We start from the raw sequence: 17,351 nt of genomic DNA on the forward strand, positions 1-17,351 counted from the left end.
GGTCTTGGATTCTGTGTATTCCTGCAGTACTATCTGCATTGCTATGAGGAGTTCTCTTGTAGTTCAGTAGTTTGTTGTTGCAGTCAAGGATGGGTATGTACCGGAAAATAACAGGAGGCCTGGTGCATCCATATAGCCTATTCCTCTCAAACAACATCAAGCCCATAGTCAAATTTGACATTCGTTTACGACTGATGGGTAAGACTCTCAGTTCAGTAGGCACTGAGCAGACATTTGATGTTTAATGCTGTAGTTATGTCGAGGATCTTTAGAATACGACTTCCTCAGCTCTTTCTTCCAAGTACAGCCTTGAAGTGTCTCCTTCATGGTAAAGTGTCAAAACACTGTTGTGATTTAGCAAAGACGGCTACAGATCTGAGGGGCAGAATTTTTCAATCTTCACAGTTTGACTGTTAAATTACGTACTCATAACAAACACTGACAAGGGGACCCTCCATACCGCAAATCACGGATTTTGATGCGCTTCAAATATGTTGTAGAGACACTTACCTTGAGTACCTGGCTATCAGGTATTTTAGCACCGGGTCTTGGGTTTTGGAAAAACCGAATTTGAAGTTTATTGCGCGCTTTGTTTACCCGTAACATCACGCATATCCCGAGCAAGTCAGCGTAGCGCAGTGGTAAAGGTGCACGACTCCCGCATCGGAGATAATGTGTTCGAATGCTGCTCGTGTACTTCATTATTTTTTTTTTCAAAATCGAGCGAATTTTTCAATTTTATTTCAAAGAATATCAGCAAACAGTGTAATGTGTGTGAAATTATAAAGATATTCTTTTGATTATTTGTTCAACTCCTCTACTTGTGGATCTTCTCCTGGCTGCACTACTGCAGAAACAGTTAGTTCTTCCATTTCACAAATTCTTCTAACACACGGCACTAGAGACGCTTTGCTAGCAACTGACGCTGTAGTTAGATGCGAAAGTAAAGGAATGCAACTCGCATCCTCATTGGCCGCAACTAGGAGCTGGGGTTCCCGTTACGGCTAACGGTATTCACGGGAGAGGGGACGATAATGGGCGGAGATCGATTTCAGGTAATACAAGAAGCGACCGTTGTACGGAACGAATATTCGAAAAAATTAATAACTAAATATATCTTTAGAATTTCGTACGCCTTACACTGTTTGTTGATATTCTTTGAAATAAAACTGAAAAATTCGGTCGATTTCGAAAAAAAGAAGTACACGAGCAGGAGTCGAACACGGTACCGCCAGCATGGTAGTCGTGAACCTTCACCGCTGCGCTACGCTGACTTGCTCTAAATATACGTAATGTTAAGGGTAGACAAAGCACGCAATGAACTTCAGATTCGATTTTCTCAAAAACTAGGCCCGTCGCTAAAAAACCGGATAGCCAGGTACTCAGGGTAAGTGCCTCTACAACATCTTTGAAGCGCATCAAAATCCGTGATTTGTGGTATGGAGGGTCCCCTCATGAAAGGCAACATTTAAACCATCAGTCGCTGGGGTTAGTAGGAGATATTTCTTTCCAAGTAACAAATGTAATGTATTTTTGGTGAAAGCTCTTATAGACTGGACTGTCCAAGAAAGACTCACCAACATCTTCCATCCTGTTGGTACCTTATACTTCGAGGACGCGGAAGCTGCTACCTACAGCATTTACGAACTTCTTTACAGAACAGGGTTTATGCATAAGGCCGTGAAACGGTATATAAGAGTCAAGCCTTTATACAAGGAAATACGAAGACAAATTCTATGGAAATTAAAAATTTATTGACTATCACGTATGAAAATTGCGGTTTAGTATGTGGTTTATATAGTGGTACATTTAGTTCGTCTCTTGAAGTGTTATTTCAGTTGTCGGAACTAAGAGAGACGAAGAGTTAGAAGTACTTTGATTATTAAAACACCTCACAACCAAAACTAAAATAGGAAGCATACTTGGCCCGAGGTAATAACTTACTGGTCTGGTGGAATGCAAGGTCAGTGCTTGGAAAGATCTCATCTTCGAGTCCCTCCATGCAGCTTGTAAGACAGAGTAGAACACAGAATGGTAATTTAGCTGCGAAATATCTGCGATACAGAAATGGATGGTGGAAAAATTGCTGTTGTAATGAGGACATCCGCTCTTCCAGTAGTATTGTATCCGGAAATGAGAACGTAGGCGTACTACTTTTTACTAGCCTTTATAAAGAGAACGTGTTAATCACAAAAATATAAAATAAAATAAAATAAAGCCCGAAGCAGTTCTTGAAGTAGCTGTTACTGACTATTTGTTTAGCGTTAAGATATCCGACTATGACCCAGAAAGGCGGAAGCCGAATCATAGTAGACTTTTCTCTTCTCTGTCTTCCAGAAACGTTTCTGCTTAAGCAGGTCGTTCACAGAGCCTTCTCTAAACTTTTCTTTCCTCCTATAGTCTGTCATTTAGCATGTCGTTCCAATGCAGTCCTCTTCGGTTTACACAATCCTGGTTTCTCCATCTTGATCGTAGTCTTCCAGTTGGTCTTCGTCCAGATTCTGTCCATTCTGGGTCTCTTTTAGAAAGTTTTTCTTGTCCCATTATTTTAATGTCGGCTGACCATTTAAGCCTATTACTCCCCATAGTTTCTTTTAAGGGCTTGATCTGCAGTGTGTATGAGACTGCGTCATTCCTTATTTTGTCCATTCTTATCTTATTCAGGATCCTTCTTAGAGAGTACGTCTCTGTTGCTTGCATTCTGCTGAGCTCCTTCTTCATCCAAGTCCAACATTCTGACCCACATGTCAGGATTGGCAGACAAAATTACTTGTACATCATTATCTTTCTTTGACAGATATTTTCCAATTATAATTACACCACATACACAATAATTACATATCTAACAATATTCTTTTATCTCAGAAATTTCACCCTTTACGTTTCCTACGTTTTTAATATTTCTGATATGAGTTAGTATGGAAGAAATGAGAATACAGGAACATCAGATATTTCGGCCAGTTCTGCTAAGCAATCAATTCTTTGCACTTTAATAACATTCAGATTACTCGAGCATAGTTTTTACTGTCTCCTAAATCGCCTCACGCGTTCCATCATCCTGTCAGTTTCAAAGGCTATAAAATACAAACAAAACTGGTATCAAAAGATATAAAAATGTATTACATTTCACCATTGATTACAGAAATAGTATAAGAAGTAGAATAATAACATAAAGTAGTTCAATAGACAAATTGTATCTCAACGTTAGGCGGTGCTGGATACGTGGTACACATTGCATTTGTTTATTCAAAACTACATTTTCATCCATACATCGTGTAAAAGAGTTTCATTAGCAAGCAATTCATGGAACTCCCTTGTTTTACAAAAAGGTATTTTCTTACAAAACTATTCGTAAGAGATATTGTGAATGGTTGAAAATAATACATTGGAAGAGGTCGATGAGTGAGCCAGGATACATAAGGCAAACTGTCTGTTAACAGACAGTTTTTGGCAGCTTACAGCAAATAAATTCCTAGGATCAGTAAAAGTTGATAAATATAATATTATAAGAATTTACAATGTATGAAAATACCAGCTGAGGCATGAAGCACTCATTTATGAATAAAAGGGCGCGCCCACGCTTCGTCACTTCTGCAAAGGGAGAAATACATTAGTGCTATAGAGAAAACGCAAACAAGTTGAGAAGGCGCAATCTAGGAACGTCATAGATTAGATCTTTGAAGAGCATACGGTAACCATCCCAGACTGTCTTATCCAATTAAAACTCCTTACTTAATACAAGTTTAATTAAAATACTATCCAAGATGCAATCACGTAAAACCAGTCCCACGTTACTGGCAATCTTACATAGGTAATCATGCTACCTTATATAACTTCTTTCTTTTACTTACGTTACATGTCACAATTCTTTTTCTTGGAATCAAAGATAGCTCTCTCAATACTCTTCACATTGCACTATTGTAAGTAGTGTGAATAAAGGGTCGCTATGTGTAAGGTGCACGAAGCGCAGTTTGAATAAGAAAATGCTATCTGACATTGAAGTCAATGTAAAAGAAAGGGTCGCCACCAACTCTAGCCATACGACAAATAAGAGATTCGGCTGAGTTGGAAAATTGGTTAAGTTATTCATAAGCAAAACTCATAAAAGAACATTTAGGCCTATTATAAAGTCACTCATAAAGAATGGGATGTAATTATTAGTATGATCCCAGCATTGTTCACGTGAATCAAATATTAAAATAAAGTGAGGAGTGCGAGGACATTTTGCATAAGAACAGCTTGTTGCAACTTTCCTGAAACAAGATCTATTCTAAAGCATTTGTTTAAAATAAAAAGGGAACACTAATTATTGGACCTGTGCGCATGGAAACGACGTGGATGGTCTAACAAGGGAAACTACAAGGTAAATGGCGTAGGTAATGGAGACGTAACATCAGTACACTGGATCAGATTGGAGATAAAATTATTTATTCCTTAAAACATTGATGTAAGGCAACTATATAGCTGCTGTTGCCTGGTAACTAAGTACAACTGCTTGTGAAACGCTATATGTTTCACAACAGACTCGTCTCCACACGTGGTTAGCGGAAAGACAATTTCTACGTACCGTGGCCAAATTTTAGCAACATCAAACCACGCAGTAGCGAATAATTAACATTTTACAGTGGACCCATTTGAATAGATCAAGGATAATGGCAGAGGGCCAACAAACTCTAATATTAACCCACGTGGATGGTTTCCAACGCACATAAAGTAAAGAGACAAGGAAAATTCAGAAAGAAGTAAACATTACTAAGATTTAGAAAGGATGAGAAAGTATACACACGCAGTTGCAGGCACACAAACATTCACACTGAACCGAGAGCGCTTTAACATATGCAACGCCTTTGTGGTATGTTCCTCTTACGGATCAAAGTTAAGTCTGCTTTAGAAACCAAACTGAATGCCTGCAAAAGCCTTGCATTCCTTGGTGTGACCCAGCAAATCAATCTACGAGTATATAAGATGAAACGCGAGACCAAGAGCTAAAACTCCCCTCTTGCTATGAGACAACGCGCCACACGGTTAAGTCTACTCACCCTTCTTTGAAGAGACTTATGCTGTAGACCCTAGTCGAACAGGAAGTAGACTGCCTGTCTCACACACTCCAACGTCTTCCACGCGACCCTGTGTCCAGGAAAACAAAGAGATGAGGTTTCCGCCACCTACCTAAGACCGGTAACTTTCACACAAGGGGAGCAAACCTCTTTGCCTGCCTGAAAACTACAAGGTTTGGCCATTCTGTACGACCAAGGCTGATTCTCTGCAGTAGACTAATCCACTGTATAGCAAAATGAAAGACACCCACATTCATTCAATCACGCACGCCAGAGAGTTCTGTATCATTGGAAAGCAAATAAAATGATAATGATAGGGGACTACAGGACCCTTTCACTATATCTTTAATCAATAGTTAAATGTAATATGTTTTCATAATCTTTTGATACCGGTTTAGTGTTGTATTTTATAGCCTTTGAATATGACGGAGTGTCGAAATGCATAAGGCGATTTTGGAAATAAAATAAAAGTGTATTCCATGCATTTGAAAGTTTTTAAAGTGCATCCCCATGGTCGTTTCGTCTCATAGCATTTTCACGCAAATTGCAAACAGCTGTTTGCCCATACTCTTGGTCACATTCTCGTTGCCTGAAAAACGAATTGCTCGTACTTTTATGCAAATGTAGAGAAAATTCCTTTAAATTAGTGTGACGCTTACTGCAAAACGTTTTGAGTACATTCATTGCTTTTTGCAGGCTTACATCCGGTTGCGCAATTCATATTTACGAGTTCCTGTAACGCTCTGCTTTATAAAGGCTTTGGATACCCTGCATAGATTGATCGAAGAAAGCTACGCTTCAGTATCCGAAAATTCATCTAATCCAAAAAGAAAACAGCGCATTTAAAAGTCTTCTATGCACGAAATCTTGATTTTGCATACTGAAAAGATCTTAGAAGGCATGGTACGTGCTGTAATAAGAAAAACTGTAAGCCTCCAGCGAGTGCCCAAGCTAGGTGGCGCAGTTATAGGACTGTAGTCTCCTATTCGCAAGGACGGAGGTTCAGTTCCGTCTCCGACAACCCAGATGCAGAATTTCCGAGATTTCCGTAAATCTCATGAGGTGTGTGTGTGCCGAGATGGTCGCTCTGAAAAGACGCGACCGATTTCCTTAGCTAGTCCGAGCAGCTGCTCAGTCTGTAATGACCTAGCAGTGGACGGGCCGTTAAACCGTAATCCTCCTCCTTCGAGCGAGCGGCGGCCCGGGGCCCGAACTCGGGCTGCGAGCCCTTCGCGCCATCGCCCCGTTGGCACCGGTCGAAACGCCATCTGCGCCGCCGCTGCCTCCGCCACCCCTGCTAATCCTATTGTGTGGCGACGGGAGCGCGGCGCGCTGTTATCCCACTTAAAACTGGCCCTTTTCCAGAGCGACCGGGCGCTTACCCTTATCCGATTAGGGGCTGCTACCATTCCGACCGTGCGACGGCGGGCAGATTTTCAGTCCCACACTCCTCTGCTGTCGCTTGGTGACACATTTTTAGGTACCTGTCGCATTAGACTCTCTCGTCCGTAACCTCGTGTCACGTTGCTTCAGTGCGATGGTTGATGCACGAAATGGCCTCTTCCGAAGTCGAAACGGCACATTGCGCCATTGGCAAATATACTTCAGAGTAATATGGTGGAAATAAACTTACGTTACGATGTAAAAATACCGTTCGTCAATAAAATTTTCCAGGATGTGTGACAGCGTTACCATGTTGGCTTATAAACCAAAGTTTCGGGTGCTTTTAGTAGAGTGGCATATTTACTGCTGGATCATTATTTTCCTCTGTGTTATTCTTCGTTGCCACTCCTCTCAGGGTCGATATGAGCTGGCAGTGGTACGCCATTTTGCACTGCAGCTACAATAATTTATACATGAAACCAAGGTAACAGGTTCAGGAAAGGAAAGGTTCAGACGTAACACGTGGGAGGGAGTCGCCCCACATAGTTCGTCGCCTTCACCAAATTAACATTTATTTAAGAAAAACATACTGATCAATTAAATTCCAGATTAATAAAAACATGAAAACCATCAGAATTATGATGACATATAAAGGAGAAACTGCTGAAATTTACCAGTATAAGCAAAAGGAAAGTATTCAATAAACACAAAGTATCTGAGTTTATGAACAGTAAGTTTGAAATTTGAATCGCTCAGTAAAGGGAAACTACATTTACCAAGCGCAGAGCACATTCGATCTTATGAAGAGTTTGAAAACTCTTCTTTTATAAATAGTAAGAGGATATTTTACAAAAGTTCATGAGATAATCCCATTAAATTCCATAGCCTACAACCCTGGCGGCAGCCGCTCAACCCAGGTATAATTCCAAGGAACAAGACAACTACTCAGTTTCCAGTAAAACAATACAAATCGCCGTTCTTTAGGTTTTGTTCGTAGGCTACCAGTTTCGACGATGCATTACATCTTAAGGCCTATAGAGTGAGGGGTTATAACACAGCAATAAGTACATAATGAAATTAAAATACAGAGCATATTGTCTAGTAGATGCAAGTGTTGCATATTAATTTACGTAATTAAAATATATACAGTGAAGGTTATAACAGAGCAATAGGTGTATTAAAATTACTTAATTTAATATACAACACTTGTAGCTTTTAGACAATATGCTCCATATTTTAATTTTAATATGTACTTATTGCTGTGTTATAACTTTCACTGTATAGGCCTGAAGATGGCGTAATGTGTCGTCGAAACTGGAAGCCTAAAAGTAAAACCTAAAGAACGGCGACTGGTATTGTTTTATTGGATACTGAGCAGCCGTGGTCTCATACTCCAGACAGAAGATGGAGTTACATTCACTACTCAGCTTTTGCTAGGTATGACAGACGACGCGGCAAAGCGCTCCCGAGGCAATAACTAAGACTTCGGGCATTGGACAGGTTGCCGCCAAGGTAGCGGCCCAGAAGTCACGGCTGCAAACACCAAGGTTCACTCGCGTGTTTCGCAATCAGCTGTGAACATAAATCACGCACGAGGCATCACCCTCAAACAATAACAGAATATACACTAACAAATGATGAGACTCGCTTTAGCCAAATAAATGAAACTTGTAACCTTACATAAAACAAAGAGTTAAATCCAAACTTAAATAAATAAACTACCATATGTATTATATGCCTTCACAAGGCTTTTAATAAGATCAGGGGAAAATCGCTAAGATTGACAGAGATAATTAGAATGGATTTTGTCTTATACAATAAGTACATACGCCTCTGTCTAGGTAAGATGATAAGCGAGTACAAGTAACTGACAAGGTGCAGGTACAAACAGAGCAGTTGCAGTTAAACCCCCTGAGGCATGAATTATTGCTAAAATGTCTTGCGAAACACTAGTTAAGGTGAGCTTAAGCAAAGCAGAAAATTTCACTCAGTAATAAAGTAATTCAATTATAACGAAAACACATCAACATAAGTTAGAATAAACACACTTTACTAAATCACAATTAGATTTCAAATTCATACCCGTTACCTGATACACTACCATGACATTGCCACCGGGTACAATGCCTCTCACCGGTGTTACCACTTCAATTGATAACACAGCACCCCAAGCGGGTGTACTCAAGAGTTCTACCAGTTAAAAGAATCACGTAGCTTCAAATAAGACGCACTAGCAACCATTGGCCCCTCTCAAACCAAGGCACACTGCAAAATAAACAAATACATATTAATCGCTGAACAGGACACAATAATATCGTGCCAATTTTCCTTTAAACAATAAAACCGCAGGGCCGGAATATCAATAGGCAAAATGTTATGCTGCAGTCTCCCCACCGTCAATTATACTTTTAACTCCTTTTCAAATAACAGAAGGAGGCCCCCCGTCGCCGGAGCACCGGAGTACGACCTTAGTCACCTTCTTTAGCGGCTGCCCAACAACCGACAAGTCGCTCAGCGATCCGGCTGGGTACATGCGTTGTACATCCAAAATCTGCCCAACCAAACTCAGCTGCCAGGCACTGCTGCTCCTGCCTTTCACTTTCCGTCAACTGCCGTTCACAACTCACTCTCGCCACGCCGGGCCTCCACCCCTCAACCAGAAAAACCAAAGACAAGTCACAATGGAGGTGACTGTCGATACCCGTGCAAGACGTAGTTAGGCCAGCAAACTGAGCCACCACGGCTCAATACAAAACTATTAAAAACATAAACATTTTTTCAAATTTTTTAGCATTTTTTAAACTGATAGCAAAGTCTGTGTGTCTACGCCACGTGATGTGTCACAGAGAACATTTTCAGTGCTCGATGTTTGGATCCCTATTTGGTTTTGGATGTTGGCATTCCGGTTGATATAATATATTTATCCATTGTCATTTTTATTTGAATTTCATGGTTGCTATTTGAGTTTACATTTTGACATTTGGAGATGGTGAATGTAGCTGTGGACGCCAGAGAATGGAGTGCCAAGTGGAGAAATCGAAACATTTCCGACATTGCCTTCAGTTTGTGTTCAGTTCAGGGATGATTCCTACGGAGGCAGCCAAAACATTTGCGCCGTGTAAGGTGATAATCCCATTGGGCAGATCACAGCAGGAAAACGGTCTTCTCGTTTTAAGGTGGATCGTTTTCTCGTTAGTGAGTCTCCATGTTCAGGAACCCATTCGGGTTTGATGAGAATCGTTTAAAGGTATTAATCCACAGTGATCCATGAACGTGTACTCAATAACTGGCAAATGTGATCGTGCGACATTTGTATGCAATGGGGAAGGTTCAAAAATCGGGAGTATGCTCAAGCCAAAATCGCAGAAATTGTTCGGAGACCATATGTGCGCCTCTATTTACCCTTCGTCATTTGGTTCGCGAACAACAGCGACCATTTCCATCCTGTAACGTTAATGGAGATGTGGAATCGTGTCTTTGTGCTAACATAAGGATTGAAACTACCTGGCCCCGTCCTCACAGCTTCACTTCTGCCAGTACCTCGTCTCCTACCGTCCAAACTTTACAGAAGCTCTACTGCGAACCTTGTAGAACTAGCACTCTAGAAAGAAAGGATATTGTGGAGACATGGCTTAGCCACAGCCACAGTTTTAATCTGCCAGGAAGTTTCATATCAGCGCACACTCCGCTACAGAGTGAAAAATCGCATTCTGGAACATAAGGATTGGTTGAGCCCAAACAAAGCAAAAACTCAGCGTTCAAAGACCTGCGCATGTCCACAATGGGCAATATTGTGCATCAGTTGGAAGAAGGATGGCGAATTGCTCACCCGAGGTATAACAATCTCTGGTGACATTTGTTGTTAACAACTGAGACGTCTTGAAGCCGCAGTCTGGCTCAAATGGCTCTGAGCACTATGGGACTCAACATCTTAGGTCATAAGTCCCCTAGAACTTAGAACTACTTAAACCTAACTAACCTAAGGACATCACACACACCCATGCCCGAGGCAGGATTCGAACCTGCGACCGTAGCAGTCCCGCGGTTCCGGACTGCAGCGCCAGAACCGCTAGACCACCGCGGCCGGCCAAGGAGAGTATATTATTGATGAATAAAGTCTGTGCTATGTGTAACTGTTGTGTTTATTACACTTATCGAAAAAACGCCACGAACTTATGCATCAAGTTAATACATACCGCAAGCCACCTTACGGTGTGTGGCGGAGGGTATTTCGTGTTACACTGTCACTTCATATCAGCGCGCACTCCGCTGCAGAGTGAAAATCTCATTCTGGAAACTGTCACTTCTCTCTTTTTCGGTTCCATATGGATCGCGGGAAGAATGACTTTCAGAAAGCCTGTGTGTGTCCTTTCGTGACATATGTAGAACGAAGTAATATATTCATTGACTCTTCTAGGAACTTTACTAGGAGACATTAACGTGATGCAGAACGACTCTCTTGCAGCGTCTGCCACTAAAGTTGGCTAAGCATTTCCGTGACTCTTTTGTGTTTACTAAATGAACCTCTGACGATATCTTCTTCTTTTCTTTGGATCATCCCAATTGTCTCTATCAATCCTATCTGGTAGGATCCCAGGCACAATAGTGGTGGAATAGACTTCCCGGAGATTCTTCCGATGACTCTGTGTATGGCATCTGCCTTATCAGCGATTATTTCTATGTGAACGTTACACTTCAAATCACTCCATACGCACACTCTCAGATCTTTTATGGTAGTAACTACTTTCAGTAATTGTTCTGCAACCGTGTAATCATACACAGACGGGTTTCTGTGGTGTCACCGCCAGACACCACACTTGCTAGGTGGTAGCCTTTAAATCGGCCGCGGTCCGTTAGTCTACGTCGGACCCGCGTGTCGCCACTATCAGTGATTGCAGACCGAGCGCCGCCACACGGCAGGTCTAGTCTAGAGAGACTCTCTAGCACTCGCCCCAGTTGTACAGCTGACTTTGCTAGCGATGGTTCATTGCCTACATACGCTCTCATTTGCAGAGACGACAGTTTAGCATAGCCTTCAGCTATGTCATTTGCTACGACCCAGCAAGGCGCCATATTCAGTTACTATGTCTTCTGAACAGATAATATTGTGACTCATGTACCGTCAAGAGCGACGATCATCGTTAATGGATTAAAGTTAAGTATGAAACTAATTACGTCCGTTTTCTGAATTCTAATTCCTTGTCATGTTCCAGACCTCACGTCAGTATAGTCCTTCCCTCCTCACGCCAGCCTGCGTGAGCGAAAACGCGTGCATTTCGGCCTCCTCTAGTAAAACGGTGTTGGCTCTTCAGCCAACACAACAGTTTCCTTGTCCATTTATTTGCGATACCCTACATTTGTTTATGCTGAGGGTCAGTTGGCACCCACTGCACCAGGCATCGTTCCTCCTCAGGTCTTCCTGCATTTCGCTACTGTTTTCTAGCGTTGCGACGCCTTTATATTGAACAGCATCATATCAAGTCTCGTGGAACTACCTACTAGGCCATTTATGTTTAGTGAAAAGGGGATTGTTCTATAATACTTTATTTTGCCTCGCCCGAAGTTACATTTACGTTTTTCTTATTTTTATTCTATTTTATGTCATGTTCTGCAGGGCCAAACTGAGGAGGAAGTATCCATGTTTGTGGAAAGAGACAGTACATGAAATTATAACAGACGAGTTTTGTCAGATAAAATGAAACGTATATGAATCCTACGTAGACCACAAGCCATAAGTTTAAATAAACATAATCAACATCGTAACACAGGAATTAGCTTAACTGTTTTATTTTCTCAGGAGTTCCTCGGCAGAATAGAGGGAGTTAGCCGTAAGGAAACTATTCAGTTTAAACTTGAAAGTGCGTGGATTACTGCTAAGATCTTGGAGTTCTTATTGCAGCTTACTGAAAATGGATGCAGCTGATCACTGCACGCCTTTCTACAAGGAGGTGCGTTCCAAATGCACAAAGGATTTCTGCCTAGTAACAACTGAGTGAAAGCTGATAACTCTTGGAAATGAGCTGATAGTGCTAACTACAAACGACATTAAAGAGAATATGTTTCGAGAGGCCAGTGTCAGAGTTCACAGACTACCCAAGAATGGTCGGCAAGAGGATCGCGATCTTTCACCAGATATTCTGCGAACCACCCGTTTCTGAGCCAAAATTCCAATTCTTGAATCAGGAGAGTTACCCAAAGTCTAATACCACACGTCAAAAGTGAATGAAAGTAAGGAAAAGAGACTATTTCGTTGCTGAACAATCACTTATTTTAGGTACTGTTCGAATGGTAAATAAAGCAGCATTTAGTTTTAGAACAAGATCCCGAGCATGGGCTATCCACGAGAGGCTCTTACTGTGATTGAACATCAATTTATTTTCTACAGGCCATGAAATTATCTGTTGAGCTGCATTATTTGAGACTATATCAGTGTTGCACACAACACCCTTCACTACCAAGCTGCTGTCATCCTCAAACAGAAATATTTTACTACCACCTGTTATACTAGAATGCATATCATTAACATAAATTAGAAGCAGTAGCGGCCAAGCCCCGACCACAGGGGCACACTCCTCCTCACTTAACTGTGCCCCATTGGCACTGCATGTAGCAACAAATCTCATTAGTGTTGACAAAGACCTTCTGCCGTCTGTTTTTAAAGTAAGATGTGAACCAATCGTGAGCAGCTCCCAATATTCCATAACTGTCCAACTTCTGCAGTAATATTTTGTGATCAAAATCAAATGCCTCACTTAAATCGAAGAAGACGCTTAGGATTCACCATATTTTATTTAATCCGCCAGAGCCTCAAAAAGAAAAGAGAATATAGCATTTTCTGTAATTAAACCACTTCCAAAACCAAATTATACTTTCGAGAACAAATTATGTGGATTGAAATGATAAGTTGAAAGGTCTCTGTTGGATTCCTTTCATGTTTAATTTCTTAAATCTGTTGCCATTTATGGAATAAATTCCTCTTCTAAATGTACTGTGGCGTTTCTGACTATCTGGGAGGAGACTGAGCAGTGGAACGTGTTACTTTTACACATAAACAAGAACGATCTGTCACACTACTACACTTTAAAGCACAGTTTATATGTAATTCTTATATGTAATTCATGTCACACAGTCTCATACGGAACCTACATCCGCTTTCTTTTATATACTGTATATGATAAGATACTGTCATCCCCCTTCCCTTTTGTGTGAGAGGATGAATGAGCATATGTATTTCTAGTTGCATGCTTGAGGGTAGCAGACAAGGCTGTCTGCTAGAGAACAGTAGGACCAACGTCGGAACAGGTAGCTACGCTTCCTAAAAGCAAAGAGGTTTCTATCCTTAGTATGGTCCTGTCCGTCCGTTGTCATGTTGGTATAGGAAGCTGCCCCTCTGGCCACTTCCGTTGGTCTTTGTGAGCCACCCCTCAGGAAGCACGCTCGGAAGTAGGCAGTTGCTGTGTGGCCGTGGCGAGCGTCTGAAGTGGTAAGATCTCCGGCTAAGCGCGTGTCTGTTAAGTCCGTAGGACAATGGATTTCTTAAGTTCAGCCTAACTGAAAATTTAATCACCTTGATTTCAGGTTTAGCTCTAAAATATCTAATGCTATCTTAAAGTGCAGCGGAGTGTAATTCACGTGTTAAATTCAGATTATTTTGCGGTAGTTGCTTTGTTACTACTTTGTGAGTAAAGTGGAACCACGTGTTGATCAGTAACTCTAACTAAGTTCATCAATCTTAAATGCGAATGTTTGTGTGATTATAACGTCTCGTCTTGACTATATTTTCAATATAGCAACTTTTCTTTATGTTCAGCTCACGTGGGGTGTACTTTGCGAGACCACTACCACGTGCTTATGTAACTGTTTGACCCATCAGGTTAATAGTAAGACGTTAGTAACCAGTTCAAGGTTTTTCTTTTGTCAAGTGCTTTTCGATCTAATGTATTTTAATTATCAAAATTATTGTGGAGTTGTACGCTTTGTGTAAACCAAGTTGACCACGTGGAGCATGTGGTGTAATCATCAAAGTAGCCCTCAGCTATTCTTTTTGCGAAGACTTCACAAAGAGTTAATATGAATTTAGTATACCAGTGTGTGGTAATTACATGACGGACAGGATTGTGGTATGAACGTAATTTCTTTGGGTAAAAACTGAATCTGTTGGTTGTGGTTAATTTCTTCTTGCTTATGTTTCAATGTTCTTCGTGTGTTATTTTATGAATGCAGTGTTGTATCCAGTCTCCCAATCTTGGCTCCATAGTTTATGTGTTCCGTAAGATTACAATCTCACATTCTTTTCAATCGTAAATAAGGCACCAGCTCAGTTATAACTCACGTATAATATGCTGAAATTCCAATGAACAATCTTAAAATAAATTTCCAAGTATAAACTGATTTCTTTCTTTTTATTTAAATTCTCCTTTTTATATATATATATTACCGGTTTTGTATGACTATTAAAAGATTATCATTAATGTTAGTCTGCTAAATATCTGATGAAACAGTTGCCCAGTAATCCACGGTTAACGTCCCCAGACAGATCACGGCTTTTAACCCACTTTCATTGTCTATTAGCACCGATTTCAGCATACCAAATTAAAGGAACAATATTACAAAGTTGCACTTGCACATACAGCCTTATCAATAACTTTGAGAAACACTGATGGTGTAGAAATAGGTCTTAAATTGTCTAGATATCCCTTTCTCGCTACTGAGGATTTAAGTCGGCCAGGAAACTGACCATTACGAAAAAAAAGTTTAAGATATGGCTATCTACTGAGGAAACATAATTCTACAGAACAGTAGTGTTCTGCTAGATACTCCGTCATATGCGTGAGAGTTCTTGGTCTTTAGTGATTTACTTATTACTCAATCTCCCACTTGCCAGTATCATGGAGAAGTATTTCAGATAACAGTATTTCACATAATACTCTGTGAACACGTCTCACCGTTCAGAACGACATGCTGAGTTTTGTTCGCTATAAACTCTTCAATCTGATCACACAGTTAGTGTTGTATTCTGTACCACGTATTTTCTTCATTAGACAGCAGTGCACAACTGTATCAAACGCCTTCCGGGATTCATGGAACACCGCATTAACCTGCCCGCCTACATTTACCACTTTCTGCGTGTTGAGGACGAGTAAAGCGAGCTGCGTTTCACACGATTGCTGTATTCGGAATCCATGTTGATTCCTACAGAGGAGACTGCCGGCCTCCTGAAACATCACAATACACGAGAATAGAATAAGTGCCAAGATTCCACCACAGTCCGACCGCAGAGATATACACATTAAAAAAAGTTCTGCATCATCTCGGTTCCGAGAATTCCTGAACCTGCGCAGAAAGTTGTAATAGAGATAGACATAAACATCATTTCCGCCCATTTTATTGCTCATGAAAACCACACACTGCACGTTGTACCATCATACAGCAAGACCTTCAGTGGTGGCGGTCCAGATTCCTGTACACACTGGTACTTCCTTGTATATAGTAGCACGTCCTCTTGTATTGATGCATGCCTGCCTGTATTCATCATGGCATACTATCCACAAGTCCATCAAGGCACTGTCGGTCCAGATTGTCCCTCTCCTCAACGGCGATTCGGCGTAGATCCCCCAGAGTGGTTGGTGGGTCACGGCCTCCATTAACAGCCCTTTTCAATCTATTCCAGGCATGTTCGATAGGGTGAGAACATGCTGGCCACTCTAGTCGAGCGACGTCGTTATCCTGAAGGAAATCATTCAGAAGATGTTCTAGATGGGGCCCGAATTGTCGTCCACGAAGACGAATGCCTCGTCAATATGCTGCCGATATGGTTGCACTATCGGTCGGAGGATGGCATTCACGTATCGTGCAGCCGTTACGGCGCCTTTCATGACCACCAGCAACGTACGTCGTCCCCACATAACGCCAACACAAAACAGCAGGAAACCTCCACCTTGCTGCACTCGCTACACAGTGTGTCTAAGGTGATCACGTCTCCGACGATTGTCTGGTTGACGGCGTATGCGACACTCATCGGTGAAGAGAACATGAAGCCAATCCTTAGCGGTCCATTCGGCATATTGTTGGGCACATCTGTACCACGCTACATGGTGTCGTGGTTGGAAAGATGGACCTCGCCATGGACATCGGGAGTGAAGTTGCGCATCATGCAGCCTATTGTGCACAGTTTGAGTCGTAACACGACGTCCTGATGCTGAACGAAAACGCATTATTCAACATGGTGGCCTTGCTGTCCGTTTCCTCCGAGCCATAACCCGTGGGTACTGTCATGCACTGCAGTAGTAGCCCTTGGGCGGCCTGAGCGAGGCATGTCATCGACAGTTCCCGTCTCTCTGTATCTCCTCCATGTCCGAACAACATCGCTTTGGTTCACTCCGAGACGCCTGGACATTTATCTTGTTGAGATCCCTTCTTGGCACAAAGTTACAATGCGGACTCGATTGAATCGCGATATTGACCGTTTAGGCATGGTTGAACTACACGAGCCGGCCGGTGTAGCAGTGCGGTTCTAGGCGCTTCAGTCTGGAACCGCGTGACCGCTACGGTCGCAGGTTTGAATCCTGCCTCGGGCATGGATGTTTGTGATGTCCTCAGTAGTTCTAAGTTCTAGGGGACTGATGGCCATAGATGTTAAGTCCCATAGTGTTCAGAGGAATTTGAACAATTTTTTTGAACTACACGAGCCGTGTACCTCCTTTCTGGTGGAATGACTAGAACTGATCGGCTTTCGGAACCCGTCCGTCTAATAGGCGCTGCCCAAGAATGGTTGTTTACATCTTTTGGTAGGTTTAGTGACATCTCTGAATAGTGAAAGGGACTGTGACTGTGATACAGTATCCACAGTCAACGTCTGACTTCAGGAGTTTTGGGAACCGGGGTGATGCAAAACTTTCTTAGTTGTGTATA

Source organism: Schistocerca cancellata, chromosome 6, assembly GCF_023864275.1.
Source record: "Schistocerca cancellata isolate TAMUIC-IGC-003103 chromosome 6, iqSchCanc2.1, whole genome shotgun sequence".
Taxonomy (NCBI): domain Eukaryota; kingdom Metazoa; phylum Arthropoda; class Insecta; order Orthoptera; family Acrididae; genus Schistocerca; species Schistocerca cancellata.